The 19,089-nt window shown below is 38.6% G+C and overlaps 1 pseudogene; it reads right to left on the reverse strand.

The window, feature by feature from the left end:
- Positions 1-211: 211 nt before the first annotated feature.
- Positions 212-19,089, reverse strand: part of LOC100716015 (transcriptional regulator QRICH1-like) — a 60,541-nt pseudogene continuing 41,663 nt past the window's right edge.

A 19,089-nucleotide genomic window follows, 5' to 3' on the forward strand; every position in this document is an offset into this window, starting at 1 on the left:
ATTTCTTGGTCACTTAATTCCCACTTCTGCTTCTAAAAATTCTTCTTTTTTGTGATAATAGCACTTTCTAATGAGGATTTATAGATAGTAAATTTTTGAATTAAATGCAAAATGTGCTACTTATGTGTTCACTTAAAAACGACAATTGGGAGCTAGAGGTGCCCTGTAGGTTGGGAAGAGAACCAGGAAGTCAGCCCACCCTTCCCATGAGTCAACCAGCACATGGGCTGGGAGATAAGAAGAGGCCATCCACCCCTGTGTAGGCAACCGGCTGATTCAGAGGAACATAGGCTGTGGTGATAGCAACTGAGGTACAAAATCCACTTCCTGCTTGTATTGATTGATTGACTTTGCTGGACCAGGGCCAGTAGTCTGAGCATCTGTTTAGAGGATAACAATATGCAACATGGCAACTGTGGGGGATTTTCTTCTAGTTTTTGAAATTCAATATTGTCTCACTGTTTTGTTTCATTATATTGTTTTGTTTTATTCCTTTCAAAACAAAAAAATGACAATTAGTTCACAATTATTTTCTTGTACAATTCTGAAAATGTGTCATTAAATTATTTTTTAAAATGATATTATAAAATATCAATTGTCAACCTTTTGTCATTCTTTGATTGATAATGGCTTTTTTCTTTGGAAGATTTTAGAAATTTCAGATTATTATTATTATTTTGCTTTATTCTTTATTTGCTTATCTATGGATTTTTAAGATTTATTCTATTAGCATTTAGTAGAATTTTCCTCCTGGTATCTCATATCTTTCTTAGTTTTGTATAGTTCTCTGCAATTATCATATTGAATATTATTTTTCTATCATTTTCTTATCAGATATTTTTAGATATATTTTGGGACTTCTTTATGTCTCGTTCATTTAAAAAATCTTTTTATCTCCTTATGCAATGCCTTGAGAGACTGCCTCAATTTTATCTTTCATTTTAGCATTTTTTTTCTGGTTGTGGCCATTACATCATTATTAAATGCCTAAATTTAAGTGATTAAAATTATTGTTAATAGGATTCTGTTATTGATTTACAACTCTTGTTGTTTTATGAACCACAGTCCAGCTTTTATACTTTAAACATTATTTTAAACTTTTAGTTCTTCTCCAACTATTAAGATTTTCCATTAATAGGCAAGCATTTTCTTTTGCCAAGAGTTTTGTCCATTTGCTGAACAATATAAATGAAAAGATGGGTCATTTCAGACTGTCTTTAAATTTTGGTAGAGAGAATTTAACTCTCCTAATTCTCCTCATATATTTTTCTTGTGGGAAGGAAGTGGATGTATCCATTTGTTGTAGTTCTTTTTTATAAATACTGACCTTGCGAGGACTTATGCATACTTTATTGGTAATACCAAATTTAAATAGTACAATAGGCAAATATAGGAGATCAGTTTCTGTACTAAAATTCTCAAAAGTGGCCCCACCTTCTATTTAATTTTGATACTAAAGGGCCCATCGACACGCTCAGGAATGTGCCTCACATATAGTCATGTTTACCACCAAACTGTCACTACCCACACGTCTGCCTTGGGTGTAGTGGAAAATGAGAACGCTGCCCTGAATTAAAGCTATCTTGACCGTGGCCAATATTTCCTTTGTTCATTCACTGTAAATATGGACAGGGTATATGAGTCCTTTTCTAAAACAAAATATGTCTCACAAACAGAAGGCTAGCCTGTAGGCGATACCTGAGAACAATTCCGATACTGCCCAATGATAAAGGACAACTGAACTACTTTTGGATTAGTTTTTTTTTTGGTTGCCTTGTGTTCTGAAACTCTTGCTACATCTTTTAAAAAATTACTATTTTAATAGAATTAAAAATCTCTATGGGTCAATGAACAGAACCACCTGGATATCTGTGAGTTCCCAAGCCCCTGTATTCCAGTCACAGATGGATCTTCTTTTTGTCTCTTAATGTAGAATCTTGCTTTGTGTTCCTGTTTGTGATTGTGGGTTCTGCGCTTGATGTGGGACAGGTCTGGGGTCTAAACCTTAGTACCCCACGGCCAGAACCAAATTCCCTGGAGCCATGAAACCAAAGTCTCTAAACGCTACTTAGCTCCTTTCTATTTTGCCTCTCTGATTTTGGTTTATTTCACTTACTATGATGATCTCTGGCTGCATCCATTTCTCTGCAGATAACTTGGTTTCATTCTTCTGGATTGCTCTATGGTGTATATACATAATATTTTCTTAATCCTTTCATCTATTGATGGGCACCTAGGCTGATTTCTTGTCTTTGTTATTGTGAATCGTGCCACAATAAACATGCATATGTAGGTATCCCTGAAGTGTGCTGCTTCAGTTCCTCTGCGGGGTGGCAGAGCTGGATCATATATGTTTAATTTGTAAGGAGCTCCATATTGATTTCCACAGGGACTGTATTAACTTATCTTTACATCAACAGTGTTTATAGATTTTTTTGAAGGAAAGATTTTTTTTTGTTGAAAAGACGTACTTGTCATTCTTAATAAACAACTAGAGTAGGAATACATAAGAGAAACAGAGTGGTATCTTTATATGATACACATGTGTATGTTTCAAGAATTCCATGAGGCATGGGAGCCTAAGGTTTAAGGCCTCAATGTTAGGCCAAAAAAAGAAAAAAAGTATAGTAAGTTTTTTACTTTACCATCTAAAATGTCACTATCATAAAGGAGGTTGTAAGAGAAATAGTCTTTAATAAATCATAATTGGATTTCCCCTCACTTTTCTTCCATTAGACAGTAGGTTTATGTCTGAACATGAAGAAAAACATGGTTCCTCTGTGGTCAGTGATGTGTACCAGTCCAGAGTGGAAGCCAGCTAGGGAGACTCCCTGGAGGTTGGTCCATCATTAGTCTCATCTTGAAGAAGGGAAGGGGCCAAATTTCTTGTACCGGTCCAAGCCAGTTCCTCAGGCTCGGGATAAAAAAAGTCAGCCAGTAACTTTCTAGGTATCTGGCTTTCAGGAAACCTCAAGCCCCCACGGGCCAAGGAGTTTGTTTAAGTTCTGTGAAATGCAAAGGGGGCAAACATTTCTTTTACATTTGAAACAAAAGTAGCCTGAAAGGCTTCATAACTACATCAATATAAAAAAAAGGAGAAGAAAGAAAGAAAGAAAAAAGAAAGAAAGAAAGAAAGAAAGAAAGAAAGAAAGAAAGAAAGGAAAGAAAGAAAGAAAAAAAGAGGCCTCTTTTTAGTGTGAAACTTTTGTCTGGTTCTTCCTGGCTGCTTTCTCTTGTACCATGGCTGCGGCATCTCAATGCATGTGCTTGCGCTGGCCACTGCAATGGCCTCCTGAATTTCTCGTATCTCCAGGATTCGGGTCAGCATTTGTCCCATCTGCTCTCGGGTGATAGGCTGGACTGAGTACCAGATTGGGCTGCTGGGGGCCACTACTGGCTCAGGTGTCAGGTAAAAGGTGTCATTCTGGCCTTTCACACTCTGGGGACATTTGAAGAGGTAGAAATCATAGAGCTTGATGGGACACCTCAATGGATTCTCTGGATTTTCTGTCTGCTCCGCATACATGTCATCTGAAACTTTCTGGCCAGTCTGATGTATTCTAAGGGCCTTCAGGTACCAGATACTCGTGTTTTTATCCTTGGGATTAGAGGGGTTCTTCTTTGTCTGTCGTAAGGCCTTAGAGAAGGCCAGTTTCATGTGCTGGCCACTGTCTTCAACAGGAAGTACTTGGGATTAAAGAACATGAGGGTGGTCAGTAGGGTTGAGGGGAAGTGTGCCCCAAGTTGCTTGCACTCCCACAGCATCTCCTCAGTCACCTGGCTGGGCAAGACATAGCCAAGTGGAGTGACCTGGGGTTAAACATCCTTCAGAATTTCATGTAGCCACTCCGTGAATCAAACACAGTAAAGATCAGAGAAAATGTCATCCACCCTTCCGTTTTCAAAAAGATACTTTTGAATACACAGGAAAATATAGTACAGCACATCAGGATCATAGGGTTCACAGTCTCCATTTCAAGCTTCCCATGTCATTAGACACAGCCCATAATTCAACTCAACCACAGCAGAGGAGATAAGATCTTGGAATCGAAGCAGTTGGTGCCTCCCAATGGGAGCCAATCTGTTCTGAGCATCCTTCTCCAGTTCACCATTCTTGGTCTAGGCCCAGTTTTTCCATACTTCAAGCCCTTCTTCTGGTTTCAAAGAATTTGGAAGCAGAAGTTCTGGGGAAGGCTGTGGCTGTGACTTTGGTTCAACTTTAGCAACTTGGACAGTCTGAGCTGGACAAATAACCAGGAGCTGCTGCTGCTGCTGCTGTGGTGGTGATGGTGTCTGTTCTTGGGGGGGGTCTGTTGTTGTGGCTGCTGCTGGGTGCCCCGTATATGGACAGTCGGAGCTGTATTCTGGTATGTGCCTGCCACAGCCTGCACAGCTACTGGAATGTGGATGTTGCCATTCATAAACTGTGCTGGAAAGAGAGAGTATGCAAGGGTCTGCACTACAGACGTGGTGCCCACCATCTTCTCCTTGTCATCCTCCAGCTTTACAGCTGCCAGGGCTGTGGGTGAGCCACTGATGTGAACTGCATTGTAGGCTTCCTGGGGAATGGCAATGTGGGTAATGCTCTGCTGCTGAGGGTCCCCCCGGGGCTGGGCAGAATAAACAGGGATGGTCCAAGTTTCTCTTGTAGGGCTAGTAACGGTCCCAGTGGCACTGTACAGTTGGGCACTGTCTACTGTCAGCAAGTCTGGCCTCAAAGACACATAACTCTGTTGCTGGCCCTGTGGAATGGCCAACACGGTGGCCACCGGCTGCCCTGAGGTGGCATAGGACACAGTGATGGGCATGTCCACTGCACTTCTTCAATTGGCTAGAGGTCACTGGCTGTGCCAACCTGGCGTTCCCCTTCCCAGGGTGAGCCCTGCTGGGATGGTGGTGGGGAAAGGGCATCCACAGTTTGGATTTGGAGCTGCTAACCCCCAGCAAGAAACTGTCTAGCAACCAGCTGAGCCTGGATTTGCTGATGTGGTATGTGCTCCTCCGGAATTTCGGCTGCCTGAATCTGCTGGGCCACCTGTACATGCTGCACCTGGATTTGGGCTGCTTGCAGCTGAGGGGTTGGGGCTCTGCAGAGACAGAGTCTGGATGGAAGAGGCTGCTCACTGTGGTGTCTGGCCCTGGATCTGCACCTGGATGTGGATGGGCTGCTCAGCAGGCTGATGAACCGTGAGCTGTGGGGAGAGCTGCTGAGCCGAGACCTGCTGCAGAGACTGCCATTACCTGTACCTGTACCTGAACGTGCTGTGGCTGCTGAACCTGGATCTGTTGCTCTTGCTGGGTCTGTGGCTGAACCCTGGCAGTGACTGGACAAGCAAGTTCAAGCAAAGACCCAGCCACTTCAGTGCTGTCTGTGGAGATGCAGTTCCCACCCTGCTGGTACGCCATGGCAGTGGTGGCCGTCTGCTGGAATTCCTGAAGGGCTTCTGGATCCTTAGAGGCCAGTGAGTCCAGAAACTCCTTCCTTCCGTGTTGTGGGACAGACTGTGCCTTCACTTGGATATGTTCTTCAAAGGAAATGGTGTTCTCCAGAGAATTATTCGTATTGTAGAGTCCTTAGGGTTCCAGTCACCATGTTGAAGCACCATATTTCTGCTGCTTGTGGTGAGTTCTTAAGAGTTCTAACATTCCGGCGGTGTCACTGCCACAGCCTCCGTTCAACCCACTGGCTCCGCTGAACTGCCAGGGGACCTGGTTCCGCTGTCACAGACCCAAGACCGACAGGATTTTCTCCTCACAGCTCCCTGAGAGCCATCTTACATTCAACCCTCGAAGGAAAGACTTTTAATGTGCTTTCAATTTGTTATCTTGATCTTGATACTCTTTTAATACCGACAAAATGTGTTTTTATCAACATTAGGTTGACAAAGATTAGTAAACTCTTAGGAGATCTAGATTTAAAATTCAGGTGTTAAAATAAATCCCTTTTATTTGTGGGCTGTCCTGCACCATATGTCCTTCTACAGTTGATGTTTAACTAGGTCATAACTGCTCTTTGCATATGATTGTCAGCTGGTGATGTCCAGATTGGGTGCAAGAAACTGTAGTGGCCCTGAATCTGGCCAGCGCAGTGTTCACCACAAAATATTCGATGGAAAGTAGTGAGCGCTAGGCCAGAGTATTTATGTTTTTCATTAGAGGGAACTAATCCACTGGGAGTGAAACTGACTTACATTTTACCCATTATGTAAAGAGTTTCATGTGGAAACACGAATTAATTGGCACCACATTTCTGATGTCTTCCAGCCGTGTTAAGGGTCCTTTATAGATTGGATCTCTAGCAGCTGCCCTGTGACCCATCTTTTAAATTCGGCTCTACTTTCTTCTAGTTTTAAGTCATTTTTCTATGAACTCTACAGTTAAATGAAAGGAAAATATTATCAGTAACTTTTGCCAAAATGGGATGTGAAGGGTCTTTGAACTGCCGCGCTGTCCTTGTAGATTTTTTTTCTGGGTAGCAGTTGGTGCAATGCAGTTTTTTCCTTCTATTAATAAAATGTTATGCATGGCCACATCCCTGGCTAATTAGACTTACAGTTTTCAATTAACAGCATTTTTGATGATACATTATTATCCTTATTAGTGAGGTCATGGACTATATTATAACAAAGACTAGAGACTCTATTGTCAGCATAATCTTGAAAGAACCATTTAACTTTATGAAAGTATCTCATGAAGGAAATTCGTACTTTGTTTGATGTATAATTTGACCCTCATAAAGAAGCAAAATGATTCTCTTCTCCTTCCCTTTCTCAGACCAAAATGTCCAGCACTTCAGAATGTGTATTTCCGTGGTTAAAATGAATAACCCACTGTAACAAAATGAAATCTGGATTTTTAAAAATTGAGAAGATGAGCAGCCGGATATTCTTATTCAGCAATTTGCCCTGTCTTTAAATGAAATTTATAGTTCTATGTGAAACTGATTAACTCCATTATATTTTAATTATTGTTCCAAAAGCAATACTCTTGTGTGCTTCACAGAATTCCATTCACTCATCTGAATAAAGAGGTGGATTTAGGCTGAACATATTTTCTGGTTGACATTAAAAACACTGCTTGGTTCAGATGATTTAGTTCACTTAAAAATTTGAAATATATTAGATATCACACAAGATTTGTGACAGGTCATTGTCTAAACTTTGATGTACCCATTTTTCATCTTTCCAACTCCAGAAGCTTTGAACGATCTGATGTTCTCAGAATGGCCAGTGGTGACTGTGGCCTCTGGGACCTGTGTGTGTATGTGTGACTGTGTGTGAAAGAGAAGCCAGGTGTGGGTGCTGTTCTGTGGTTCCATTTGTTTCATCCTCACTTTAAATGCTACAGTCATTTATCGTGGCGATCAAGTGTCCCATTGTTCTTTCCCAATATTAGGTTTCTCTGAATGTAATGGCCATTCTGACTTTTGTCACTATGAAATAATTTTGAGCTTTATAAAGCATGAGTCATGAACAGGCATTTGTTTTGTGTGACTTCTTCCCCTTAGTATTATGTCTGTAGTATTCATCTTACAGTGTAGAAAGCAGCTGCAATATTGATAGTGGTAGTAGGAGCTCAGTTTTTCATTGTTGTACTACAAATCTTCTCTGCAAAGATGCAGAGGGTAAATATTTTTGCTTTATTAATATACTTGGCCTCTGTGGTAACTACTGAAATCCACCATTGCAGCATCAATGCAGGCACGGGCAATACCGTGATTGGGCATACCTGGCTTTGAGGCACAACCTTTTATTTGCTGACCCTGATAAATAGTTTGTATTGAAGGACAGTAGTAGCTTGTTCATTCTTCCTGCCAAGATGGATGTTTGGGTAACTTTTAGTTTTGGAAAATTATGCTTAAGTCTGTGGTGAACATCCCGATGGTTTTTTTTTTTTTTTGAACATTTGTATACTTTTATGTTGTTTTTAAACCTAAAGACAGAACTACTAAAGTATGGCAATGAATATGATCTGTTTTGGCAAGTATTGGCAGAATGTTTTTCAAATTGGTTGTACTAATTTATACTCCTATCAGTAGTGTTCCTGATGATTAAAATTGTTACTAACATTGGTTTGGATATTAAAAATCATTTTTCCCTCTAAACTTTGGCCATTCTAGTGATTGATGCTGGACTCTATTCATGTACTTATTAGGCAATCTGATATCATCCTTTTTCCCAAAATGCCTGTTAAGGAATTTTTGTTCAATTTTTCAAAATAAGGTTGTCTATATTTTCTTGTTTTGTAAGACTTATTTATCCTGGGAATTAATTCATGCTGGAAACATATATTGTAAGTGTTTTTCCTACTCTGCGATTGTATTTTTCACTCATAATAAGATCTTTTGATGTAAAGACTTTTTAACTGTAAAGAAGTCTGATTTATCAGTTTATTTTATGGTTAACTTTTTGTGTGTAATAGAAGAACTCTTTACTTATGCTAAGATTATGAATATATTCTCCTGAGTTAGTTTCTAGAAGTCTTATTTAACATTTATATTCAGATTTATGGTCCAACCAGCGCTTGTTTTGGAATAAAGCACAAATCAGCAGTAACTTTTTTCTATAGAGATAGCTAATGATCAAACATCTTTTTTTTTTTTAAAAAAAAAAACCATTCAAACATCATTGCATCGCAATTGTACTTTTGTGACCATATGTGTATGCATTCATCCTCGCGTCAGTAATGCAGTTATTACAATATTTTATTTATTTCTTTTTATTACTTATATTTTGGTACATGTTTGCAGTACATAATGATTACATTCCTCTTGCGGAGTTGGTGCATGTGCATAACACATTTTAATTCTGCTTTCATGCTCTTTCTTTCTCCTCTGCCCCCTGCCATCTCTTGGTCTTCTTCCCTTTTGCAAAAGGTCTTTTATTTATTTTATAATATAGGTCCTTCAACATAGTTCTTCTCTAAAGTCATCTTTGATATTTTTTGTTGTTTGCTTTTCTATACACTTTAGAACATCTTATTATATTTCTAAAATCCAGATTCCTGGAATGTTGCTTATGATTGAAATGATCAATCTGGGGAAAAACAGTATCTTTACTATAGTCTTGCATGCATGCATGTCATGTTGCTTTTAACATGTTATCTTTTGAAGTATGATCTGTAGTAGCATCTCCCACTTCATTTCTCACACTGGTAGTTTGTGCGTTCAAATATTGCTTGTGTCCCACCCTTTCCCCCATCTTTCTGATAATCTCTCTTATGTGCCTCAGTCTTTTATGAATTTTCTAAAGTTTTCTCTGATTTTTCTCATGAGTCAAACTTAACATTTTTTGCAGCCTTATTTACTTTACCAGTCTTTTCCTTTTAACCTAATATTAGTTTCTCCTATGGAATCCTTAAATTCACTAATCAGTCACTCAGTCATCACATTGAGAGACTCTGCAACTTCCCAGCTACTGCCTCCAGTGACTAAGGGAATTAGAGAACCCAGTAAGGAGAGCTCATGGGTGCAGACCTCAACACTCTCCTTGTGCTCATACATGTCTTGTTTCCTCTCTGAGATTCAGACCTTCAAGTCCTGGCTAATTTATTTCATTTCTACTGACTCTGCATAGCCCATTATGTATGCTTTAGCTTCCTTTCGTAAATATTTTCAGTTGGAAGCTTACTCTTAGGCAAATTATTTCAACATGTAATCTACAGCTTTAAACTAAAAGGTTCTGCTTCAATTTGTTTTTGAATTTGGGGAATTCCATAGGTAGAATATAAACCAAATCTCAAATATTACGTACCCCTCCCCACTCTGTAATATAGGCATATATTAAAGGAACAATTTCAGTTGGATCAGATTTTTTGTCTTCAGTTTTCAGCTATGTAATTTGTAAATGAGAAGATGTTTGTTTTGAAGGTGTTCAATTCTTTGTTTGTTGTATACAGTTTTTATGATCTGGAAGTCCATACTTGGGACTAATCATATATAAACCACATTAAAAAACATGATTTCATGTAGGCCACTACCAATATAAGTGTGCAGTTGAGAAAATTCAGGCTTAGATAGGTTCAGGCTTTACTCCAAATCATGTTACTTATCCATTTAAAGGTTAAAATCCTTGCCTTCCATTGCTTACTTTCCCCTTCTATTTTACCCTAATGATTACCTAGCAATTGGCTAGGAAACAAAGCTAAAAATATAAGTAAAACAGTTTTTACATCCAAGAACCTTAAAGTTTAATGTGTTATATCACATTACTTTCTGGACAATAATGTTATTTTTCTAAAATACCAAATGTAGGGGGCTGGGGATTTAGCTCAGCGGCATAAATGCCTGCCTTGCAAGCAGGCAGCCGTGAGTTCGATCCCTGGTACCGATAAAAACGAAAAAGACCCCCCCCCAAAAAAAAATCAAATATAAAATACCTTCACACTTTAGCAAAATCTTAAAAATAGAAGAATAGTAGAAACAATATTAGTCAAATTTGAGGAGTTTTGGGAAGACAGAACCACAGTTTGCTCTGCTTATATTTTTTAATTTATGGAATTATAATTTTATGGAATTCCAGGTTGGTTTCAGAGCAAATGGGACTAAGTATGCATGTGTTACATGGGAATTCTTTCTGCACATTTGGTAACTTAAAGAAACTTGTGTCTTGCAATGTTTTTAAGGCTTATGTATCTTTATAGTTGATGTCTGAACCTTGGGGAAATTTGTATTTAACTTATAACTAGAGTTTCACCACTTTCACTTAGACGTAATGTATGCTAGAATTATAGATTAAGTTAGAAAAAGAATTTGACTGCAAGAGACTTTGTCTTGTGCACTGCAACAGAATGGCACGGATGTAGTCTGCTCTCTGTTTCCCCAAATGTGTTTAAAAAGGTATAGGCACCCTTTCAGTTGCTGTAGTAACCAAGATGGGAGTCACCACTGACACTGAGGTCTCAAGTCCTTGAAGAGGAGGACCTCATGTGCCATATTAAAGAGTTTCTTATTTTACTCTGTCAGCAGTGATGAGTAATTATGAGCTGAATTCATTGTTGGGAAAAGATGAATCTGGTGGTGCTACAGTGCGACTTTCAGAGGCTAAAGCTAGAGGCACCGGATAAAAAACATTTACAATAACTGACACCAGCAGAAATGAAGTGTTGTTTAGGGTTTGGCAGTGAAGAAGGATGGCTGGCTGCATTTCCTTCAAAGCCATTTCACAGTGTGCTATGATTTGAAGGTCCCCTTACACAACTCATGTTGAAATTAATTGCCATTATAATGGTGCAAAGAGTTGAGATCTTAAAGAGGCAAATGGATCGAGGGGGTGCCGTGTCATAAATGGATTGAGGCTGTTGCACAGGAGTAGATTAGTTAGTGTGGGAGTGGAGGAGTCATAATAAAGGAGTTTGGCTGCTCCTTTCCTCTTTATCTCATGCTGTCCCACCAGATAAAGCCTTCCACTGTGTTATGACATAGCACAAAGGCTCTTATCAGATGGGCTGTACACTCTGAACCATGAATCAGATGTATTTCTATTCATAATACATTACCTGAATGTTATAGCAATAGAAACTAGATTAAACCACAACACTGGTAAGGAGAAAGAAAGAAAGAATATGTGTTCCGTATTCTGGGGCATGAAAGAGGGAGGCATGAGGCACTGGAACAAAGGAGAATCTTAACCGACAACAGGCCTGGTACAAAAGACAGCGTCCTCCAACTCCAGCTCGTCTAGCACTCATTAAGCTGCTGGTTGGCCAAACGCGGAAATATTCTATTCTTTAATCAGTGCTTAAAATGAATCCAAATGTTATTCAAATAACTCCTTTCTCCAGTCCAAAGGAGATCAAATGTTGGTCCCCAGTGAAAGAGGAAAATGTACTAGTGTCTTCTCCGCAGGCAGAAGCATTACAGAGCTACCCAGAGAGGATGAAAGAAAAATGCAGAACATCTTGGGAACACATTTGGAGTTCAAATATTTGAGGCTGAAATATAAACTAACACTTCTTTCTCCACATGTATAACGTGTCTTTGAATTCTCACAATTCAGTTAACAGCACATGGGATGGAATAATTTGGAAACTTTATTTCTTTTCTAAGGGATTTGATGGATCAGCAAATAATTCAGCTCAGATTGAAGAGCAAGTCCAGTAATATTTTCCAAGTGGGATTTCTTCTAGACAGTAATACCCTTCAGAAAGGGGCATCTTACTTGTTCTTTTTTATTCTCTAGTATTGATCTTTGTGCTGTGCTTATAGTAATAATAAAATAAATATTTATTGATAGAATTAATGAAGCTTAGCTATAGTTTCAAGAAGTGATAGTCTTCACTATGGAATACCTTGTATACTAATATTTATGAACTGATATTTCCAATCAGTCATCAAAATATCTTATCAACATAAAATGATCTCATTTAACCTGGCATTTGTTTTGCATAGTTTTGTTTTGTTTTGACAGATATGCTTTAGCAGGGTACAGACTTGAAAAATTTGAATTAGTATCATTTTCAATTCTGCAGCGGAGAAATGGTCATTGTTTTGACAAAGACTAGAGCTTGATAGTATTTGAGTCTTAGAGATGTATGATCTTTACAGATGCCTTGCTTGTATTCCAAGAGTATGGGTAGAACTAGGACCTTAGTCACATGTACCAGATGTCCTTTGTTGGGATGCTGATTGATCTATAATTATGGTGCTCTCCGCTAGCTTAGCGTTAATGTGCGTAGGTACAGGTCCTAACTATGTTTTCAGTGTTCATGGTAGAAATTCCTACTACAAACTGAGCTTCATTGTATTACAAAAAACATCAAGCAGGCTGTGAGTTTTCCTTTTTTGTGGTTAAAGTTGAAATCTTGAGAAGCTACTATTCGTGGCATAAACAACCAGGATGCAGTTGTTGGGTGCAGAGTACTCAGGTCTTACCCTAGGCTCAGTATCACAAAAGGTCAATGCATTTTGCTTTCATCTTTGATTTTGGTTCCAAGGATGTGGTCTTACTGTCGTAGTTCCCATTTCAACAGTGTTACTAAGGTTGCATCCTAGTCGTACATAGGTTAGACCCACACAATTGAAGATCACTGTCCATTCAGTTTCTGGGAAATATAGGACTGGGCAAGTTAAGTGACCTCATTAAGCACCAATTTCTTTTCTTATATGTGAGAGGTTAATAACAGGTTAGTAATGATGGTTCCTCATCAAGGTGCCTGGAATGTTAAAGAATAGATTAAAACACTTAGGTAGCACTTAGCTTAGGATCTGGCACTACAAATTGCTCAACAGATGCTAGCTGCTATTATTACTCTTATGTCTAGTGAGTCCAAGAGTTCTTCTGTCATTTATTCCAATAAAAAAGGGTATCAGATACTTTCACAGTATTTCCGAGACATAAAACTACAAACTGGAGCAAAGAAAGCTTGTGACAGAGGACACTTTGAGTATACGATACTACATTTCTCAATTAGAACTTGAACTCATCTAATGTGAGCAAAAAAGTAACCCATATGTTGATGAAGTGACACTGATTCAGCACAGATATGTGAACAGTTATTAAATGTAATCAGATCTCATGCAAATGAGACCCCTGAGAAGCATTTCAATGAAAACTCTACTAATAGTGATGCTCACTTCAAGTTCTAACTTACTTGCCTTAAACAAGCCCAAGATTTTTTGTACTGTTTTGTTTTATTTTGCCTGGCCTAAAGGGAAAACTGTTATAGGAACTCTCAGTCATGTTTCTTACCCCTATTTCTATGATTTGATTGTAGATGAAATAAATACACACACACTGCTAAGCAACCAGAGAGGCTTTTGGTTTCAAATAAATGAGTTAAGTGCTCCTCCTTAAAAACTGCACTGGAATCACAGTTCCAACTCATTTATAGGGAGAGCTTTCAAAGGGGTCAAGAAATTTGTGCTAAATTCTAAGCAGAATCCAGATTTCATTTGATTAAATTTATTATCTAAGGGAAAACTGTGGTGATAACATTGAGATTGAAAGCATTTTGATTTTGCTTTGGACAAGCAGTAATGTAATATTTCTCCCAGTGTTATTTCACTATGAGAAATGGCAGTACAAATATCTTATTCCATGCTCCAGGCAGGAGGTCTGGGAAGTTATCTATACCATGTCTTTTTTTATTCTACCAAAAGGAAGTGTGTTTGCACTGAGCTCTACGTTGAGTGGCATCAGGCATTAACCCTTCACAACTCTCTTGTGCAAACAATTCTCAGTGTGGAAAAATCTGTATTACCTCTAGCCATCTGAAGTAAAATTGGCTATTTTGATTTAGAATTGTGAAATCTAAGTATTGATGCTTTCGTATTTTTTGATATTCTGTTTAATAAATTTGTAAAATATCTTAGAAAATATGAAATTTTCAGTCAGCATAGATGAATATATCATTCAGAAGCTATCTAGAGCACAAGAATAATGCATGTTGGTAGGAGAAAATTGAGTGACATTTTCCATTTCTTGTGTGAGATTAACCAAGGGTTAGTATGAAAAATTGTTTCTGAAGAGTATTTTCATGGGGAGCAGAACTACTTAGTTTCTGCATATCCAAGGTGATAAATTACAAAGAAAAAAAATTCTCCACCTTCAGAACAAATGTGTGTGAGGTCACTCTCCTAACCTTGGTGAACTCTATTTGCAGCAATGTTATATTTAAAAATTCATGTCACAGCAGTTGATTAAGCTTTGATTCACAATTATAATGTCTTTCAAAAGTATCTGAGCATTTGAAAATATGATGGCTTCATTATTTGTTATATTTCCAAAGTTAGAGCTTCAAAGGAGCTACAAAAACTTTCTCAATCATGTAGAAAGTCATGAATAAAACATGCCTATCCAGAATTTTAAATTAAAAGTAATTAGACCATATTAGAATCTTATAAAAAAGGATTTAACATCCATATCAATGTGGAGAAAGATGCTCTTCATTAAATTACATCTTCTTCCTGTCCAACATTTTAAGCTGTCACTTTTAATGTAACATTAGAAAAATAATTACTATGATCAAGATAATTTAAAAAACTAAATGTTAGAAAATTAAGACCACAACATTTTCGAGTCTCTGATTCCAATAGAAATTTTTTTTCTATTGGAAATTTTATAAATTGAAGTTTTTATAAATTGCTCTAGATTAGCTAAGCAATATATTGAAATTTAACCAACATTCTCAGTCCAAGTTGCATATGCAAAGGACTGATAATCGACTGAAGAAATCAGTGGTTCTGATATAGGCTGTAGATACGTGTGATTTTCACACAGTACTTTAATTATCTGTGAGATAAAAATATTTAAGACTAAGGCATTGAAATGCAGTGCAGATGTATGAGAGGCAACTCTCTAGATAGAAGTGTTACTCAAAATACTCCCAAATGAGAGAAAATGCTAAGGAAGACCAAGGTAGGAAGTCATGTGTTTAAACATCATAAAGTTGTATTTCTATTTCAATTGAAATATATATATATGTGTGTGTGTGTGTGTGTGTGTGTGTGTGTGTATATATATATATATATATATATATATATATATATATAGAGAGAGAGAGAGAGAGAGAGAGAGGGATACCTTTTGGGTCATTTTCTCATGGATAGAGACATTTCTGTTGTTATAATGTAAGTTGAGGGACAGAGAATTTTATTGCATGTGACCAATGATGTGGGGCTCAGGAGCAGTTTTTTGGGAGCTGCTGCATCAGGGCAATGATTTTCAGCCAGGATGCACTTTCAGATGACCCGGGCCACACTCTCTGTTTTAGTCAGGGTTCTCTAGAGAGCTGTAATGAAGAGGCAATACATACAGAGATATAAGAAAGATTTTTTTTTAGAAGAATTGGCTTGCTTGTTTCAGAAGGTTGAAAAGTGTCAAAGTAGAAAATCTACAGGTTAGAGAGCCAGGAAAGCCAATAGTTTGCCCAAGTCCAAATCTGAACGCTTTAGGATCAAGGCAATTAATGGTATAATTCTCAGTTTGCAACTTAAAGGCCTAAGAGCAAAATGAGGTCATTTGGACTTTCTTTTCAGCAGAAGATGGGTGGGCTCGCCATGCCTACTGGTCTAGTAAGAATGTTTTCCCAGTTGTCTGACAGTCTATTAATTCAGTCAAGCTGACACCCCAAATTAGCCACGATACTTTGGGAATTCTGATTTCCAAATCCTCTTTGGGTAGTCAGGTCTTCAAAAGGCTTAAAATCTTTATTCTACTGAGCAGATATGGCTGAGAACCTGAATTATCATATCATAATTATAGCCTGAATTATCATATCATAATTATAGCTAGCCAAATTTAAAGAAAGGTGCTAGATGGAGGGTCTAGGAAATCTGTCTAGCTGTAGCATGAGCTGGTTGTAAGGATCCTTCTGGGGTAGTTTGACTCTTGGGAATACTGGAGATATCTTTGGATGACCAACCAATGTCCAATGACTGATTTTCACAAAGTTGGAACTTATCTGGGTATACAGAATTGTCGGCATTGGGCCTATTGATATATTTTGTGCTGTGGGACTCCCAGTCCTTTCTGTGATGTGTATGAGGGTGACTTGTACTACTAAGTGGCTAGTATAAAATGTCACGCTTCTTTAGAATATTCTTGCAACTCTGTAAAGACCTGGATTATGTTTTGCTTTATTTATTGGTTGAAAGAGTAGAAATTTGTAGCTGGTACTCACTTTATCAAAAAAAAAAAAAAGTTCTCCAAGCTCAGCTCTTTGTCTTCTGAGAGATGGCATCGTACACTGGGGAAAGATCCTCCCTGGTCAGGGGGTGGACATAGGGGAAACTTTCTCCAGCTCTCACTTCAACAGGGCTTTCTCTGTGGTTCACTGACACAGAGTTCCCCAGAACCCAAGTCAGGCTGGAACTCGGGAGTGGAGAACCTTCTGATGGCTGGACCAGAACTGCCGCCCCTTCTCACTTCTAAGTTATAGGTGTAAGGAGTGAACTGACGATGCTCATGAGGAAACATGGGTTTCAACCCGTGTCTAGAGTATTTCCAAAAGCAGCAACAGAAGTTTGCATAAGGGAGGACACCACACTATCCTGAGACGTGACCAACTGGAAGAAGCTCTAAATTTCAGGGTTCAAAAGCACTATCGAGGGATTTATAAATCCAAAACATTGTCAGGGGAACGCACAAAGAGTTGCAGATTACCTTCATGATAGAAAGCATAAGAAAATCACCCACAGAAAGGGAGTTTATATAGAAGCTTAAGGAATTTGGCTAGGGCCAGAGCCAAATTTTTGTTTTAAGAGCAGCAACCTAAAATACCTTTATTTATGTCTGGGATTGTTTGAACTTGTTGGGAAAAGACATGCATCTAGTTGAGTTAACAGAGTAGTCAAAATTTTTTTTTTTTTTTTTTTTTGTCAGGATACAGAACCTGGAACGGGGGGAATTTATAGCACTCACCCATCCTGGTTTTCCTGAGACTGTTCCTATTTTGGTACCAAAATTCCTGCATCTCAGAAACCTCTCATCCCAGACAAATCAGGTCACTCAAATCCCCATATGTGAACCTAAATCTGAGCTCCCAACCTGCACTTAATCTTCTTTGTAAAAGTGGGTCGCAGTATCGGTTGCAGTGATGGTTGAATGACAATGTAAGGAGAACTGGCAATGTTTGGGCTAATCATTTAATAAGCAATGTTTCCCCATACAACAGACTGCTGAAACCATTTAACGCATGCCTCACATTTGATATGGAAAAGTCAAGTGCAAGCCCTAGGAACCCTTGCAAAACAACAGGGAATTTTAAAAATGGAAGGCTCACATCCCTTTAGAAGATCATGAATAATTAAGTGTTTGGGAAATGTGTTCAAAGCTAAGTAGAAAAGAGGCAGGGAAACATGATTCGTGTCAGAGACTGCAGCACTCAAGTGATTTTGCTGGAACAAATAATCACAGAAGCAGAGAAAAAACTCTAAGAAGAGTAAACTAATGGGACTTAGAGGCAGGGTGAAGGGTTAGTCAATTCACCGTATAGTTGTGTAACATGGAGGAGTGATGTATTTCTGTTCTTAGCCGCAAAATAACTGAAAGGGTTGCTGGCCCAGACCGGACACTGTAGCCAGAAAAGCCTCAGCCAGAATTAGGGAGCTCCTGCCTCCCCCGCCCCTAGAGATTTACCTGTAACCCTATACCCCCCACCCTTCGAAACCTGCCCCTTGGCGCCAAATGCGTGCCAATGAAATACCTGTGCATCTCTAATGGCCTTAGGGCATTGCCCTAAGCTTAGGCTACTTATAGTCCCCCCCACACCACGTGTCCTTGAGAGAGATCCCCGGCCAGGGGTGGAGATGCCACTCCCCAGGGGGTTGGGGGTGTCTCTCCCCGCATTCCCAAAATAAAGGTTACTTATATTTTATGCTTCTTATCTTTTCAGCCGCCGCCGCCAGTCATCCTCCTCCTCTTCTCCCCTTCACAGATCTATCAATAACACAATGAAGAAAACGTAAATCTGAAAGAATTTGTTAGCATTTTTCCTTCAAGTCAAATAGTGATTCCAAGAACAGATGCCAAATATTTTCCAGGTGATTTTCAAAGTGAAAAGACATGACCTTGTGAAGTTGTCTTATTAAGTGTGTGCTTACAAATACTGGAATCAAGGACACTCTATCCTCTCTTTGGTAATCAAGGGAAGGGCTTACACTCCTAAAATAGCTGTCAACTTATGAAGTGTCAATCACTTGAAGGTATTCATTGCATTCCATCTATGTGCCCAGCAACATATTTTACATTACAGATAGAAAATGATGTACATTTCCTGCCCTCAAGTAAACCAGTCTAGTTGGGGAAGAATGATTGATGCCCGTTGTAGAAATTATCAAGTGGATTCCAACAGATCAGTAAGTGGCCAAATCAATGGCCACTTTGAGTTCTTATAAATGCAGGTATTCTAAAATCTGACATACTTGTTTACTTTATTGCTTTACCTCAGCTGTATACCTAACATTTGACTAAGCACATAAAATGGAATGCAAATTGCTCCCACAGCAAATGCATCAGGCTGTCTTTATTTTGATCACAAATGCATAAATCACAAGATGCCTCTTAGAGTTCATCTTGGGGAACAATATAACATAGTCTATGAACAATTCAGAGTGATTTACAATCATCTCATTTATAAGCAGATCTACTC

The sequence above is a fragment of the Cavia porcellus genome, unplaced genomic scaffold (genome assembly GCF_034190915.1).
Source record: "Cavia porcellus strain 051 isolate PalLab524CR breed Dunkin Hartley unplaced genomic scaffold, mCavPor4.1 scaffold_21, whole genome shotgun sequence".
Classification (NCBI taxonomy): domain Eukaryota; kingdom Metazoa; phylum Chordata; class Mammalia; order Rodentia; family Caviidae; genus Cavia; species Cavia porcellus.